We start from the raw sequence: 17483 nt of genomic DNA on the forward strand, positions 1-17483 counted from the left end.
GCTAATGCGCAGTTCGTATTTCACGGCGCGCTCTCCTGGGCCCAGAAAGCCCTCGTCCCATAATTCAGGACGCGGCCGCGCTGGCTCGCTGCGGACGAGGGGCTCTTTCCCGGGTCGCTCCGGAGCCGCGCTCCTCGCCCGCCGCCTTTCCCGGAACCTCCATCCGCCGCCCACTTAGCACCCACGCCGCTCCCACCCTCCACCGCCCAGATCGAAGCCGCCCTCCATTAGGGAGCGCCCCGCCCCCTCCAGGTCCGGGGCGCTGGCTGCCTCGCCCCTTCGCACGTTTTAATGTTTCAGATGCGAGGGCTTTCCACCTCTGACGAGGTCAGAGGCCACTCGCGGTGGAGGGCAGCGCCTCGGTCCGCGGCCCTCGCCACGCCCAGCGCATTTATTTAATAAATAAAGAAACGCGGAGCTGGGAAAAGCCAGACACGGAGGGCGGCGCACCGCCGGGCCTGTTGCCGTGGAGCACCCGGAGCAGGCGAACCCCACCGACGGCACAGCCCAGCGGTTTCGGGGGGCGGGGGGGGGGGGAGGAACTGCTTGCCGGAGGGGCGTCTCCTCTCGGGATGACGCCGACACCCGGACCCCGATAGAGTCGGGGGTCGCACCACAGCGTGAACACACAGAACGTCACGGAATCGTGCCCTTGCGGATGGGGTCCCTTATGTTGTGGGCACTTCACCTCAATTAAACAAAAACCCCGAGGGCAACGTTCCCATTTTACAAATGAGGAAGAAGGTGGAGAGTGGGGTGCACCTCGGGGCCAGGGCCAGAGCCCCTCCCGACCACTCGGCTCCCGGCCTCTGAACCCCCGGAAGTGGGGGTGGGGGGCGAAGGTAAGCGTGAGGAGGGCGGGGCTCCGCTCACGGGGGACACGCCCACCCGGCCCAGGAACACTGGTGCCCGAAGCCTCTCCCTCAGTCTGCTCGAGTCAGGGGCGAGGGGAGACGCGCCCACGCAGCCCCCACCCTCCGCTGACGAACGTCCCCGCGTCCCCGAGTGAGGGCGTCGTCTCTGCGCACGCGCCTCGCTCTGTGTCCGTCTTCGGGGCGAGCCACGCCTCCTGGCCCCCCCCCCCCCCCGTTTGTGCTCAGAATCTTGTGCTTTCATATTTGTTCCATCACGTTAACACTTTCCTTAATCGTAGGCCTTCACGGGCCTGTTAGCTCTCCAGGGCTGAGCAGAAGTATTTTTAGCCTCTTAATGCTATTGATTTCGTTACTTTTAATTTGACGGTCTGTGCTTGACATTTTCTGACCTTGTGTCCACACCCGAAGTCTGCAGTCTGCTCCCCTGACGGCCGGCCAAACGGTGTCACCGGAGAGGAACCAGCCCGCAGACGCAGGCTGTTCAGTATCGAGCGGACGGTGTTGGAGGAGAATGCAAAGATACGGTGGCTACTTCGCTCCTATTTTTAGACAAAGTCATTCTTTTCCCACCCCGGTCACAAACGAAAACGTCCACCTAGTAGCAGGAGTGGATCGGCGGGAGCGTTTATTCTCTGCCGGGCGACGGGGCTGTGCGTAAGCGTGGGACTGCGCCCTTGCGCGGGGTCTGGACGCACGCAGGTCAGTCGTCCGCCGCAGAGCGGGGTCTCGTCCTCGGCGCTGTGAGGTCTGCGGTCCCTTCAAGACGCAGTCTCCGGGCCGAAGGACGGAGACCTGAGCCCAGCGGCCCGGGGTCCTGGAGCACCTCCGCCGGGGTGGCGGGGGGGCGGGGGGGGGTCTCCATCGGAACTTCTGCCTCCCAGCCCCGTGGCCCACCGCGGGCCTGGCCCTCTCCACGGCGCCGACTTTTAAAGGTTTAAGGGGTTTTTTTAGTCTCTCAAAATAAAGATGGAGGAAAGAAAAAAGGAGTCCCCAGACAAATCCATTACTTTAAGAAGATTTTCAAATAAAGGTCTTTTTCGGGAAACATGAACACTGCCAAGGGCAAGACACTAAACCGAGAGAAGTGAACAAACGTGCAAAACGTGGGCCTTCACGGAGGGGCCGGGGAGAATGTGCACGGCGAGGGCCGCCCAGTCCTCACTTCCCGTGCTCCCTGCAGGAACCTGGGGCCCCCCCGACGCGGAAACGACGGCTTGCCCCTCTCCCCCAGCGCGCCCCCTTTGAGGAGGGCGGGGTGGGGGGGGTCGCTGCACTAACGACAGGTCGGTGGGCAAATGCCCTGCGGCGCTGGGAACCGCGCGGCTCAGGCTCAGCCCGCCAAATGCTAGGTACTCGGACGAGTCTCGAAAGTTTCAAGCCTTCGCACACGTTGCCGCCCGGGACCTTCCGGCGGCGGCTGGGAGGTCGGCACCGCCTCCCTTCAACGACCGGCTCTCCGCCCGCCCGCCGCAGGAGGCGCTGTGCCCGCCACGAGCCGCGGAGACACTGGCCGTCCTTCCCGCGCCAGAGGAAAGCTGGGCGCGCACACACACAGGTACACGCAGGGGAGGGGCGCCAGGCCAGGGGAGGGGCAAGGCCCTGAGTGACGGGGACGGGGTGGGCGGGGGCTGGACACAGAGGCAGAGCCGGCCGCAGGCACGCGCGGCAGCGCCGCGCAAGCGTGGTTTTAGCTCCTGTGCGTCGTCACTCCGCAGGCGAGCTCTGGCCTTGACTCACATGAGTCCCTCGGGGAGCGTCCAGGAGCGCGGAGGTGACCCCTGGGGACGGGGGCTGCTGGGACCGGGCTCCCCCCGGGTCGGGCCATTCTCCCTACCAACGCAGCTGATCTGAGAGTCGGGGGGACACAGCACCTCCCAGGTGAGGCTGCCTCCGCGAGGCGGGGAAACCGGCCCCAGCACGACCGACACGGAGGCCCCTGGGTCTCTCCCTCCCGCCAGGATGGGCCGAGTGAAGGTGAAACTGTGGCCCAACCCCAGGGCCAGCCTGAGACAGTGTGATCACTCTCATCTGCTCAGTTGCCAGAACACTCCCCCCCCCCCACCTCCCCCGCTGCAGCGGGGACCACACTGCCCAACTTTTATGGCCTCATTACACACCGCCGTGTCCTTTCCATCGATCAGCCTCCTGAGTAGACCCGTCCTGCTCGGGCTGAGTCATAAATAATTATAGGAATCTTATAAAACCCTGGGCAGTGCCTGGCACCACGTTCTGCCGGTACTTGGGGCTTAATTACCTTGAGCAAGTCAGAAGGAAGAGCAGGAAAAAAAACCAGAAAGATGAAACTATGATCAGGGAGAAGGCAGGGAACAGGCACGCCCTCCACAGGGATGGGGAGACACGGGGACCGGGCAGGCCCAGCGCCCTCATGGTGGGTGCCGACTCCCAGAGCCGCCGCCGGGGCAACGTCCACAGTCGCGTTCTCTGTGCGGGCCCGCGGCCCACCTCCCCGCAGCACTCGAAGCGGCCCCTTGACACGGAGAGAGCCAGTGACCTAGTTTTCTGAAATTTGAAAGAAATAAAGGGAGCCAGAGAGGGAGACAGCGGCAGGCCCGGCATCCCCCCCCACCCTGGGAGGGAGAGGGGTGCTGAGGGGGGACAGCTCGTTTGGGAGGGACCCGCCCAATGGCAGCAGTTCAGACAGAGCTGGGGAGACACCTGCTCCCGGACCCGGTTCCCGAGGTGAGACTCGGGGGTGCTCTCGGCTGGTCTGCCCTGAGGCGGCTCTCCAGGCCAGACATGCGTGGGAGCCGTGGGAACGCCGCCCGACCCCGTGTCTCGGCGTTTGTGGCAGCCGCAGACGAGGCTGCAGGCGCAGGACGGGAGCTGGGACGCGGGCGGGACTCGGCAGACAGTCTGAATCCCCGCCCGAAACAGGCCGCTTGCCTCAAGGTGACCCGGCACGTGAGACGGAGAACATCTCAACGACTCACAGGACAGGTAAGCTGAGATGTTTCTCCTTTGGAAAACGAGTGCCTCTCGTTTCCTTGTCGTGCTCCCCTGGGACGTGTGAGCTCCCGCGGCCCACGCCCGCTGCTCAGTGCAGGCGGAGAGCCGTCTGCAAGCCACGCAGTCCCAGGGCGCCCTCGTCACGCGTAGCAGACCCCCGACGACTGGGCGGAGAGGGGGCGGGGCTGAGCCTGAGCCCTGCAGGTGCTGCCTTCAGGTGTGGTTCTAGACGAGGGAGCCAGCGCACGGGGGTGGGGGTGGATAATGGATGCGGGGATGGGTGGATGGACGGACCATGGATGGGTGGATGGACGGACCATGGATGGGTGGATGGATGGACCATGGATGGGTGGATAATGGGTGGGTGGACGGCTGGATGGATGGATTGAAGAGTAAATGGATGGAAGGACGGATGGGTGGGTGGACGGGTGGACGAGGTAACACCGTAAAGAAAAGCTGCACAAAGAAAGTGGCTCTTGACCTGAGACAGAGATTGACTGGAACTTGGGCTGGGGAAAAAGCAAAGGGCCGGCAACCCTGCAGAAGAAACACCAAGAGGAAAACCACGGGCGTGGGAATGACCCTGGCGAGTGCCAGGGAAATAAGGGCAGTGATTCACCTGGGGAGCCTCGGACCACTGGACCCAAAATTCCAGGTACAGATCCTCATCTCCACAGCCTCATCTCGACGTGACTTGGTCACGTGCACAGTGACTCCGCTTCCAAATGAGGTCGCAGGGCTGGGACTGGAACGTGCACACTTGTGAGGGGGGGGGGCGCAATCCAACCCACAGCCGCGGGCTGTGCTCTGACCTTCAGAGACCCCGAGTCATGGACTCATGCACAGGGAGAGACAGAGCTCTTAGACTGTCCTGGGGTTCTTTTTAATTCAGCTTCATCAGGGCTGGGACGCCCCCGATTTCTCAGGGAGAAGGGCAGAATTCAATGAGGCAAATCCCTCAATTAAAAAGTATTTGGGTGGCCCCCAGCTGGTGTGGCTCAGTGGCTTCACCATCAACCTGCAAACCAAACAGTCACCGGTTCGATTCCCAGTCAGGGCACATTCCTGAGTTGTGGGCCAGGTCCCCAGTAGGGGACCCATGAGAGGCATCCACACACTGATGTTTCCCTCCTTCCTTTTCTCCCTCCCTTCCCTTCTCTCTAAAAATAAATAAATAAAAATCTTTTTAAAAACTATTTTGGTGGCCTCCGTTTTTATTAGAAATAGGCAAGCTTCTGCTCAGCCAAGTCATGTTACACACTCATTTTTGTTCCTTCTACTGTCTGGATTCGCCGTAGGAAGAACCAGCGCTCACCAAGGGCCACCTGCCCGACCTTGGTGTGGAAGCTCACAGCCCAGTCTGGTGCAGACGCCCAGCGGCACGACCAGGGAGGCCCCTTGGTTCTCCTGGGCGACCCCCCACCAGGGCCGGGTTGGGGCGGGGGGGGGGGGGGGGGGGCAGAGAAAGTCAGAAAGCGAATGATCACGGAGACGAAGGAAACAACTCAGACAGCAGCATCTCAGGCTTGTAAGGAGCCTTCCCCAAGGGACTTGCAGGACTTTCTAGTCCGACACGAAGAACTGTGTTCGTCACACGCTGGCCGGGGAGCGTGGCAAAGGTGTTGGCAAACTGACCGGGTTTCTTTAGTCCCGGCATCGGAAGGCACTGTGATTCTCCAAACGGGGGCCGCACAAGCGTCCCTGCCGACCAGGAGGCCCCCCTAAACGGACCCGACCGGGAGGCCCCTCCCCACGGTGCACGTCCAGGCCTGCTGCTCAGGAGGGCACCGGGAAACCGTCCCGAACCGCAGCCCCGTCCTGGGCCGAAGGAACAGAAGCCGGGTGCCCGGTTTCATCCAGGGACCAGACCTCGGGCCCCCTCTTCCCACCGGGGTGCCGCTCTCCCCCAGTCTACCACTGGTTCGGGGCGCAGGACAGGTGTGCGTGGGTGCCGTGCGTGGCCGCTTTCTGTCCACACCAGCGCCACGGACACTCCCTGAGACGCGGGGACACCGCACAAACCACTCACCTGCAGACAACAAAAATGCCCCCTGCTGGCCGAGCGCTTGCTGGACGTCCAGCGCCCCGCCCCGCCCCGCCCCCCCCCCAAACGCCCGAGACGCAGGCGCCGCTACTGCCCCGCCCTCCAAAGGAGGAGGTGGGGCCTCCAGACCGACCACGGGTCGGGCACGAGGGGCCGAGACCCAAACCCACCCCACAGCCATCGGCACCGCACGCGCGTGACCCCGCCCCGGGTTTAGGGCCCAGTCAGCGCGGGCGATGTGGGTAGAGGAGCGACTCGAGATTCAGCCTCGGGAAGACGAGCCGCGCCAGCGAGGTCCGGGGCGTGTGCGTTTCTCTTCTCCGCGACCTGCAGGCCAAGCTAATCATTCACAGACCTCGGCTCCGCCCCGGTCTCGCGCGTCCACCTGGCCCGGCGCCTCTCCCTCTGAATCGGTGCCAGGAGCAGGCCGTCCCCACATACCGCTGTCCCCCGTCTGAAACGCCCCCGGCGTGCAAGCCGGGGTCAGAGGCTTCGAGGAAGCCAGGGGCGCGGAACGCTTCCCAGAAGCGCGGCGCCCGCGGCGGCCAGGTGCCGCGCGCCATAAATGTCATCATTAAAAAGTCTCTGTTTTCCTGTTAAGGGCTAAATTAATCAACATTATAAAGCTGGCACTCTTCCTCATTCTTCACTCATGACTCAGGAACGGAGAAGGAGGTTTGAGCGATAACGATGACCCAGGGCTGCCACGCACACCCTGCGCGTTCTCGAGAACCTTGGACGCGTCTTCCGTGCTGGACAACGCATGTGCAACACGATCCCTAGCCCTGGGGGGGGGGGGGGCAGTTCAGCTGCAGGGAGCAGACCCCCAGAATGTTTTAAAAAAAGAAGAAAACAGAATTCAAAATGAGCCAGACTTCATGCGGCAAGTTTCCACAGCGAACACCACGTTTCCGAGCCAGCCGAGAAAAGGGGGGTTCAGCAGGAGAGATGGCTGCGGGCTGGTGCCCTTCTGCGGGGGGCGGGCCAGAGGGTCTGCTCCCCACGGCCGCACGGAAGCCTTCCTCCACCGGACCAAGGGGTGGAGGCGCTTGGAGGGCCCCCCCAAACCAGACAGCTCCCTGGGGGCTCCGGCCCTCAGACCACACCGGGAGCCCCTCTCGCCAGGCATGGCAGGAAATGTGGCCCCTCGTCACCATGGAGCCAGGAAACGGGAGAAAACGCGGCCACACCGCTCACCCCCAAATCCCAGCGAGCGACCCACCACATGGGGGCCCGGCGGGTGACACATGAGTGTGACCAAGTGCCCGACGGTGACCGGTCATCTGGGGTGAAGGCTTTGTGTTTGCTCGGCAGAATCTCCCCGTTTGGAAGGGACAGGAGCTGCGCTCAGCTGGGCGACGGGCCGTGACGTCTGTGGCGTCTGTGATTCACGACGCACCCCACGGTGACCGCCGCAGGTCTGCGCGAGCAGGAGCCCGCCGCTGTCCCTCACGCTCGAAGTTTCTCACGACACGTTGAGGAGAAAGTACACGGTCGGCCATCGGTGGTCGCACGCCCTGCCGGCACCGTCCCGCTGGAGCGGCGTGAGCGGAGAGGCCCCCGTGGGGCTCCCGTGCAGCCGGCACTCGGCCTGCGAGCTGGGGCGCTGCTCAGGTCCCCCCGGCAGGCGGGGAGGTGCGGGCACTGCTCGCCCCGTGGGGCTCGAACTGGAGCTTCTGCCTCAGGAGCCGGCGGCTCCGGCCAGACCCGGGGCTGTCCTTGGAGCGGCGTTTCTGCCCGGCCTCAGAAGGCGTGCCAAGGCAAACAGTGGCGTCCGGGACCACGGCCGTTGGCCGACCTTGTCCTCTTGCTGGCCATACTCTTCATGTCCAGCCTTGGCCCCGGCCCCCACCCCCACCCACTCCCCTCTGGGCTTCAGGGCCCTGTCTGGACAGCCGCACCCCGGGGCACTGCCGGCTCCCGACACAGGGGCCGGCCTGCGCAGCTCCAGCCAGGCCGGGCCCCGGTCTGGCTCCCCTCCCTCCTCGCGCACTCGGAATTCAGCCCTGCCCGCCACCCCCGGACAGGCTGCACGGGCGAATGCCACATGACACAGGCTGCGGGAGCTAGATGGAGGCCAGGGAGTCCCGGGCGGGACCGTCAGTCGGGGGAGCCGCGTGAAGACGAGGCTTAGAAGCAGCATCGGGCCCTGAGGAACGCAGGGGCCAAAGGGAGGCCTTGCCCTTCGCGGCCAGTGCAAGGGGACGTGCAGGAACCCACACAGTCTCTCTCTCTGGACAGTGACTCAACGTGGTGACGGTGGGCGGTGAGACCGACCCCTTCTTCACCAAACACGGCTGGCCGCAGGTGTGCCCCACACGTCACTGAGGTGACGGGTCACTAGCAATACCGCGTGTGGGTGAGGCTGCTTCCACCCGTGGGCCCAGCGGGTCGGCACCCACGAGGCTCGCGGCCCGTCCCTGCGGCGGCACGAGGTAGGCGTCTGCGGAACGAGCGGCTCCGTGAGCAGGCGCGGCGCCGCCCGAGCTGCGGGCGTCCGTGTGGCCTGTCACCCTCGCCCCTGCCCCCCTCGGTGGTTTGGACTGCTCGGGCCACCACCCCAGACCAGGCGACTGGAACCTTGGAGCCCGCCTCCTCCCCGCTCTGCCGGCCGGGGCGGTTCCCTTGAGGCTGCTCTGCCCAACGGGCAGTCGGCCCACTGTCCACTGAAACCCAGTGGGCAGCCACCCCACAGTCTCAGGTTTCCCACAGCCACCGGCGCCATGGACGGTCGGAGGCCCGCGTGGCATCTCCTCCGAGTTGGGGGCGGCCGGCCAGGCAGGTGGATGCACGAGGCCAGCCAGCGCCGGGCATCGCGGCGGCTTCACCGACGCTCATCGTCGTTGGAAATGCAGCCCGCGGGCGAGAGAGAGTGGGAGGGGCAGGCAGGGTGGGCAGCGGGAGCAGCGGCCCCGCCGCAGGGGACCCCGCACTGTGCGCTGCTTTAACGCGGAACTCGGGAGGCGTCGCAAGAGGCGACCGGCCGAAATTCTCTCTCGTTTTCCTGTGGTCAAATGTGTTTGTTTTCTGGATGGGGCTGCGCCCACTCTGCTGATTATGATACGGCGTAATTAGCATAATATGTTTCTGTTCTCCTTCCAAATGGAGTAAAACGTTCTTGGAACAGGAGCTGTAGCTTAAACTTCATTTACATTCTCCACAGCAGCCACACGTTGCTGTAACTGTGATAGGCATTAACTAAACACCAAATACGAGCAAAACTCGTGAGGAGCATAAATCAGGAAAACGGGCTGTAACGCTTTGGCAGCGCAGACCAGCCAGGCGCGTGGGAATCCCACACGGATCAGATGGGAACCAGGAGCCCTGGGCGCGGCGGGGAGAGCGCCTGGAGCAGGCGGCGTGACAGCCCCCACGGGGGACACCTGCCCTGTGACCTCGGGGACCCCGCACTGATCCAGCCCAGGCACCGGCCGCAGGCCCGCTGCCAGACCCACGGTGCCCGCGATCGGCTGCAGACCGAGGCGGGCACCGCTGGTCGGGGCGGTCCCCTCTGCACACTCCTCGCCGTTCGGCTCGTCACGCGTGACCTGCTGCACTGGCGTTCGACATCTCCTCGCCATCCCACGGTAAACGTGGCGTGGGCCGTGACTCCACAGAATGAGCGAGGGGAGGGCTGAGGAAGGAGCCTGGCCTTCGCCTGGGGTTCCCAGGGAGACGCCCCGGGCTGGGACAGGTGATTCCAGGACACAGGAGACAGGCCAGGACTGGCCGCTCCCCGAGGCCGAGGACAGGCAGCGTCAGGCTGCAGAGCGGAGAGGTTCTGTGAATCCCACGCACAGTAAATGGGGGGCGGGGGGGGGGTCCTCTCCGAACACCGTGCTCGCTGGTACCACGTTTGAAGCAAAAGTCCGAGCAAACCGGGGAAGTCACTGCTGAGAAGCCGACTTTGTGATCCATCAAACTAACGAGGTGGAAAGCTGTTACCGTATTTTTTAGGAGTTGGCGAATCAGTTTTTAACGCAAGGAAGTCATTTACATTTCCCAGCCTGGGAGGCCCCCCGCTGCGGACCAAGAGGGCTCCCCGCACTTCGGTGCGCCCATGAGCCGGGACCTTTCCGCGCCGTGCGAGCTCGCCAGCAGTCGGCCCGGGGTAGAAGAGAGAAAGGACTGACACTCAGGGAAACGTTTGTCTCTCCCCAGAGCTGCTGCCCCCGGAGTCCCAGGCCCCAGGAGCCCACGGTCAGTCTCCCCGGGGCCGGGTCGTCACCGGCAGTAACGTTGCAGATAACCTTCCTGGGAAGAAGAAAGTGGCCGCGCTCACAGGCAGCAGGGTCAGCCCTGCTCCCGTGTCTGGGGTCTGCTGCAGCCGAGCCCCCCTCGCAGGCTCCCGTGTCTGGTGGGGACGGCCGGACGCAACAGTGGGGTGAGTGACAGCGGGGCGAGTGACAGCGGGGGGGTGAGTGACAGCGGAGCTTGCTCTTCGCCCAGGTCCCAACCCAGACGCAGGCAGCGGGTGGATGCCTGGGGCGCGCTGTCCCCCAGGGGCCCAGGCCGGCCGGGCGGCTCCACCCGGCTCCCCGTGTGATGACCTCTGTCTGGGTCCCAGGCCTCAGTGCCCCCTCCCCCAGGCAGCAGGGAGGCATAGAGGGCGGGCAGGGCAGGGGACACCGCATCAGCTCTCCCACTGCCCAGAAACAGGGAGGACGGGCAGAGGCTGACCAGCCAGCCCCGATCCCAAAGGTCACTCCGCGTCCAAGGAAGTGGGTCACCTGGGCTGACCCGGCCAGGGCGTTTGTCCTTCAAAGACCACCGCCCAGTGTCCTGCCCCGCCCCCTGGACGCCGCGGGTCTTATCTCCATCCTCACCGGTCCCGGCCAGCGGCACACACTGACCGCAGTGCTTTCCTGGCCCTTGAACCATGTCCGGGCCGGCCTGCTGAGGTCTCCCGGCCCCACATCCGGGGGGAGAACCGAGGTGTCGGTTCCCTCCGGGAAGTCCCTGGAGCTGCTCTGCACCCGTGCACCCCCACCCCAAACCCCACCTTCCAAGGTAGGACGCGGAAGCAGCATTTCCCAAGAAGCGCATTTCACCGCGAGTGGGGGCGGGGAGGGAGTTGGATCCAGCGGTCAGCGTCCGAGAAAACAGATCGCCCTCCAAGGCATCTTCTGCCTGAATCCACAGAGACAAGCAGCCTGCAAGATCCTTCACCTGCACACGCTCGCTCCGTCCACACACACGCACTCACACACACACACGCACGCGCGTCGCCACACACTCGCGCTCCGGTGATACCCCACCCCCGCCTGAGGCGGCCTGTCACACGGCAAACCCAACGGGCCACAAGGACAGGAAGGACGACCTCGGGAGGAGGACACGGGTTTTGTTCCGAGCGGAAAAATCCAGCTCTCTGAACAGCGATTTCTCCCCAAACAAGTAGCATAATTTCCATATGAATCTTAATGAGATTATTTTAAGAATCTGGAATTTGATTCTGCAGTTCATCCGGAGCCTTACATACACTCGCAACGAAGAAAAGTCAGGGAACTGCGGGCCAGCAGGTCATAAAAACGGCCTGCAGGACCCACCCAGCCTCGGAGCGGGGTGGGGGGGAGAAGCGGACGCAGCGCGCACGGGACCGTCTGCAGGGAAGGGAGGCTCTGTGCCCCCAGCGGCAGACCCGGCCGTGCGAGAGCTGGTTGCATCTGGGAAGAAGTCCTGGCCGACCCACCCCTCCCGGCTACAGTGAAGTGCGTGATGGGCGGATGAAGACGAAGGGGAAGAAACGAGGACCATAAAGATGACAGAAGTGATCAGACGCTCGTTTTACAACCTACATGGGACATCAAAGCAGAAACTGTAAACGTCAGATGACGTGAAAACGTAAAATATCTGCATGCCGAAAATATTCTTTACTGATGAAACTGAAGGTAGGAATGTATTAAAATTAAAGCTTCTTCGGTCGCACGGGGAACCCCACAGGAGGACCACGCCCACACTGCCACATCAGGGGACTGCCTCGCGTCACGACAGCCAGGTCTGGGAGAGGGGGCTCCCGTCGGGCACTGGTGGAGATGAGTTGTCACACACGTCTAAATATAAATCGAGCAACACGGACAAGATTCTGACGTGTTCCTGTGCCTCTAGGTCTTTCTACCCATCGCCACCCTGGAGAGCTGGAAGGGGCACTAGGCACCGCAGGCAGACAGGCAGAGTTCCCGGAGTCTGCCTTTCCGTGGCGGAACAGGAACTGAAAGTAACAAGGGTTCCTGGTGAAACTAACAAGGAATCTGGGTGAAACTAACAAGGGTTCCTGGTGAAATTAACAAGGAATCTGGGTGAAACTAACAAGGGTTCCTGGTGAAACTAACAAGGGTTCCTGGTGAAACTAACAAGGGGTCCCGGTGAAACTAACAAGGGGTCCAGGTGTGCACACAGGCCGCGGCAGCTCCAGGGAACCCTCAGAAAGGATGAGGAAGGACTTAACCGGAGAACGGGGAAGGGTTACGGTGTTCATTACTTACGGGTTAGGTATTTATTGTAAGAAACACATAAGAAAAAGCAATACAAAGAAGTGGATACAAGCATATTTCAATAAAATAGAGATCAAAAAAGTATGAGGGGGAACACTAAAAAGCCTCGAGTTTATTTATGAAAAGTTGAACATTTATTCTGACATGTGTAAGCTCCAGTCACCTTCAAAGGGCTCTCCGTTGGATGCAGTGCACCTGTGAAACGTTTTTTTCTGATGCTCAGAACAGTTTTTGAACTCGTCGATTCTGATGCCTGTTAGTGTTTCTGCCTTCTTTGTTTCGCCTCTTCCACATCAGCAAAACGCCTCCCTTGGAGGACTTTTCTCATCCGGGAAACGGGGGCGTCCTGCCGTCTTTGGTCCCAAACTGCTGAGCACTCAGTGCGGTGCAGGCAGGTGCGCTTGTCGATCATCCATCATGCAATGGGTGAACACAGTGAAAGAGTCTTCAAAAATAAAAAAATCACTGAAGCCAAACGCAGCCTCTCATAACAACGCCAGCTGGCACACGGATGCAGACGGGCTCCTAGGACACTCACCCAGTGGGGGAAGCCTGTCCTCCAAGGGCCGCCCTCCGGAAGGTAACTCCAGGTTATTGGGATCCCCCCTCGTACATGTGCCTGAATATGCGCTAATTATTATTAAATACGCACTGACAACAGCATGAGATTGCGCACGAGGCTTTACCAGTTCTGGTGTGGGGCCAAGAGAGGTCCCCAGGAGGACACTGAAGGGAGAGCCCGGACAAGGGGGGGGGGCACAGAAAAGTGAGTCCGCATGGAATGACTCCATCTGCATAAACTGTTACACGTGAGTTTGAACCACTCACTGCCAAATGTTGGCATTTGTTACCGCTGAGCGGTGCGTGTTCTGTGAACTTGACTTTCTCCTGTATCTCCTTTGAATGTTTTACAACGAAGATGTCTTATCACATCATTATCAAATTTAAAATAAATTATTTTGGTTGCTCAAGGGCTACGATTCAAATTGAACCAAATGAAGCAGAAGAAAGAAAAATAATACAGATGAGAACTAAAATAAAATTAAAAAATAGACTAACAGTGGTAGAGAAAAACCAATGGTTTTCTGAATGATTAATAAAATAATAAATGTTAGGTGGAAAGAACACAAACTTCCAGTATCAGGAAGAAAAGAGAAATCACAATAAATCTCACAGATATCAAAAAATAACAGGGAAATAGTATGAACTACTGTATGTCAATGATTTTACAATGTAAGCAACAATGAGGAGCTCTGTGAAATACACAAACTACCAAGTGAAGGAATAAAAAATTGTAGAGAGATGCAAAAAAGGGAAGGAGTTAGAAATCTGACACTTCTTGTAGAACTGTTCCGTGAGATCGCGCCTGGGGAGAGCTGCGGGAGCCGGGCGGTCGAACCGCCGTGGGAAGTGCAGAGGGACACTGGCTGCCTCGAGGGGAACTGCATGACCCGGGTCCCAGTTCTGAACCTGCGGGACCACGGGCAGCGACCGCACTCCACCAGCATCTGACAGCCCACTGTCCAGTCCCCTGGGGCGCGGCCCCGTCAACCGTGGCTTTTATGTAACGCACGTGGATGGGTCGGGGGTGCAGAAGGAGGTTGGCCCAGTGGTCAAGGCAGTGCCCCCAAATCCATCTGTTTCGGTCGTTTTCCCGGGACCTCCCCTCAAGCGTGCAGGGAAGAACACGCCTGGACCAACGACTCGCTAACGGGCACTGTCGGAGGAGAGGTTTCTTTCTCCCAACTCCTGGGCGACCGGGAACGTGTACGTCACTCACGCATCCCTCGAGCTCAGGGAGGGTCCCGCCCCCGCCCCCGCCCCGCCCCCGCCCTCCAGGAAGTCTTCCCCGCCCTCGGGCTGTGCGGGACTAAACGATTAAGCAGCAGTGAGGTGGTCTTCGTCTTCATCGTCCACCTTGTAACAGTCGCGGAGACTCGCCATGAATGCAGTGACTCCACGAGGCTGTGAGGATGCCCGACTCACACCAGGGCGGAGGAGCTGGCGAGGCCGATCGGAACGCACGCGTGTGCCCAGCGGCCGGCACTGCCACCTCTGTCAGCGCTGCGGGCAGACGCGGGCCCCCAAAGGCACGCTGCGCTCTCCTCCTGCGGCCCCTGCCTGTGCCCCCGCCCCTCGACACCGGAACCCCACCGGGCTCACCACCAGCTCCTGAGCCCCGCAGGCACCCCCGATTAACCTCCTGGCCTCGGGGGTGATGGAGCAGGAAATGCACGTGGGTTTAGGATGGTTGGGTAAAATGGTAACATCCGAACCATCAACAGCTACCGAGAGAAGCTAGAAGGATCTAACCTTTAAAGAGGCGGGTTCGGGTCAGGGTCACAGGAAATACGCTCGTCTGCTTGCCCCATTCATCTAGCCCCGTCAGGCCCAGCCAGGGACCCTAGGAGGGCTGGGAAGAATTTTACCCCTCCATGGGAAAAAGGAAGAAAAGAGCGAGGAAGAAGAGAGAGGGGAGCCCCGTCCACCCGCATCCTCCCGACCGACCCGGCTCCCCGTCGGCCTGGAGGGCAGACCACGCTGCAGTGCCCGCGACTGGGCACCAACGCCAGTCTGCGGCGAGAGGTGCGGCTGATGGAACCCCCGGACACACCGACACCTGGTCTCCCGGCTCCTGTCCCCACCCCACCCCTCCCCCATCCGCTGAGCCGGCTCCTCCCGCCTGGAGGCCGCCCCTGGACTTCCAGACCTGCCCTCCACCCTGGAAACACGCCCCCAGATGGCTGCCCCTCCCCCCGCAAGGAGCGCCTCCCACCCTCCCTCCCCACGTGTCAACCCCGCACACAGGTACAGCCGGCACAGTCCCCACCCTTCCCATTGACCGTCCTCGACTGGGGCAGGAAGCGCTGCGACGTGCAATTAAGAACAGACGTTTCAAAGTCGCCGCCTTCTCCGTGGCCGCCGGGGTCGGTCCCTCGCCCGCCCCTCCCATCGTGAGTCAGGGGAGCGGGCTGGAGACCACCGCCCGGGGAACGACGAGCCCGTGGGCTCCCAGGGCGGGGGGGCCTGGTTATCCTCACTGTCCCGACTCCTGGCGCGGACACTCGGGCGAGCCCCGCACCCGTCGTCATCACTGCAGGATCCAATTACTTTTACGGCGCCGCAGCGCGGCTTCCAGGAAAGCTCCGCGCCGCTAAGTAATAGCTACCATTTTCCGAGCGCCGCCCGCGCGTCAGGGCCCATTTCGCCTCATTGAATCCCTGCGAGAGCCCTCGGAGGCGCAGATTAGCGTGATGAATAAAAGGAGATCAAGTAATTTGCCCGAGTTCAAGAAGCCAGTAGAGGAGAGAAATGGGGTTCGAAGCAGAGCTTTCTCTGACTCGTGGTGACAGTCAAAAATGAACGATCCTTGCAGGCTCACGGACCTCAGTTCATCAGAACGGTCATTTACACCCGACAGCCCCGTCCCAGAATGCCTGGAGGGGGGGGCTGCCCCACCCGCGCCCGTGGGCGGCCCAGGATGCCTGCCTGCCTGCCTGTGAACGCGGCCCCACACAAAACTGTAAATTTACCTGAGGCCTTTTTTTTTTTTTTTTTGCTCATCACTCGCTGTGCGTCAGTGTCTGTGTATCGGAGGTGTGGCCCGGGACAGCTCCTCTTCCTGCAGTGCGGCCCCGAGATGACAAAAGGCTGGACGCCCCCCGCCCCCCCCCCCACCCCCTGGCCTCAGACCAACAGAAACTGAGCTGGAAACGTAAGCACTCGTGTCCAAAACCACACCGTACATCCACGGCCTGCCTTCCCTTCCGCCACCAGCGCGTGGGGCCTGCAGGCTGGGAGGTCCCGCATGGAGCGCGCCGGGGGGACGTATGTCCTCAAACCTCACTCATGGGTGGGGGGGGCAGCTGTGCGAGGAGAGGCTGGTGCGAAAACCGGAGCATGCGTACTCAGGCTCCCGTCCCCGCGCGTCACCCAGGAGACACGTCACCGGGAGACGCGCGCCGGTCCACTCGGCGACCAGCGGAAAGGGGCCCGGGGGAGCGGGGCGGGGCCCGCGGTTTTGTCCCACCACGGAGACTTCTCCCCGCGACCCGCTGGTCGGGGCCGGGCCGTCGGAGACGGAGGACGCGGACGGCCGAGGTGCGGGTGCGTCTGGCATCCGGCAGTGTTTCCGTCCCCCGTACAAGGGCAACGCGGAGACAGAAGGCGTTTCGGACGCGTGACGTTTACACGCTCATTGGCAAACGTTCCCCAAACGTCCCCATAAAGTGACCCTTCTTGACTGAGGGGGGTTTCAATGGAAGACGAAAACAAGGGCCATAAACAGGATTTTGACACATCGAGGGTCGGCGACAGCGGAGTCTGTGGTCACCAACTCCTGTCACTTCCTCCACCACCACCCCAAGCGTGACTGGAGGGAGCCTTCCCCGGGGACCCTGGCACGTGTCCCGGTCCCGAGCGCCGGGCTCCGCCGTCCTTGCTGTGAGGTGAGAGGTCCCTCTGGCCCTTCTGTCTCACTGACGCCACCCAGGGGTGCTAGCTGACCGACCGACTGGGACGGTGGTTCAGCTGCCTGAAGCGGACACGTGCGGAGTGCCGGGGAGGGCCGACCCGGCCGAGCTCATTAACCGGCACAGAAAGTGCGGCCCCACCCAGGGGAGGTTCGCTCTTTATTGGGAAACTCGAAAACCACTTTGCTCCGAGGAAGGAAACTCCGGCCCCCAGCGCCTCCTGTGAGGTCAGCTGGTGAGGTCAGCCATCCACACCTAAGACAGTGGGGGAGCAAAAGTGTGGGGCCGCCAGCGGGCCCCTGACCATCCCCCCAGTCTTGAATCAAGTGCTTTGTAAACGTTGGGGCCCCGTCCCCAAACCGGGGGCTGCCCCCACGCCCTGCACCCCACACCCCTTCCGTGCCGGGACCCCTGCGGCCTGCACTGCTTGCCTGAGGCCACCTGGAAAGCCCCTCACCTTGCCCCCACCCCTGTCAGCTAAGCCCACAGGGCCCAGCCCCATCCGCGTGGAAGTCAGGGTCTGCTGTCGGGGGGAGGGCTCTGGGGCGGTGGGGACGGTGGGCAGGGGCCGGGCTCGGGCAGCACAAGTCGCCCGTTATGGACACTGGCAGGAAGGAGCACAGTCAGGGCAGCG

This window comes from Phyllostomus discolor, chromosome 10 (genome assembly GCF_004126475.2).
Source record: "Phyllostomus discolor isolate MPI-MPIP mPhyDis1 chromosome 10, mPhyDis1.pri.v3, whole genome shotgun sequence".
Taxonomy (NCBI): Eukaryota; Metazoa; Chordata; class Mammalia; order Chiroptera; family Phyllostomidae; genus Phyllostomus; species Phyllostomus discolor.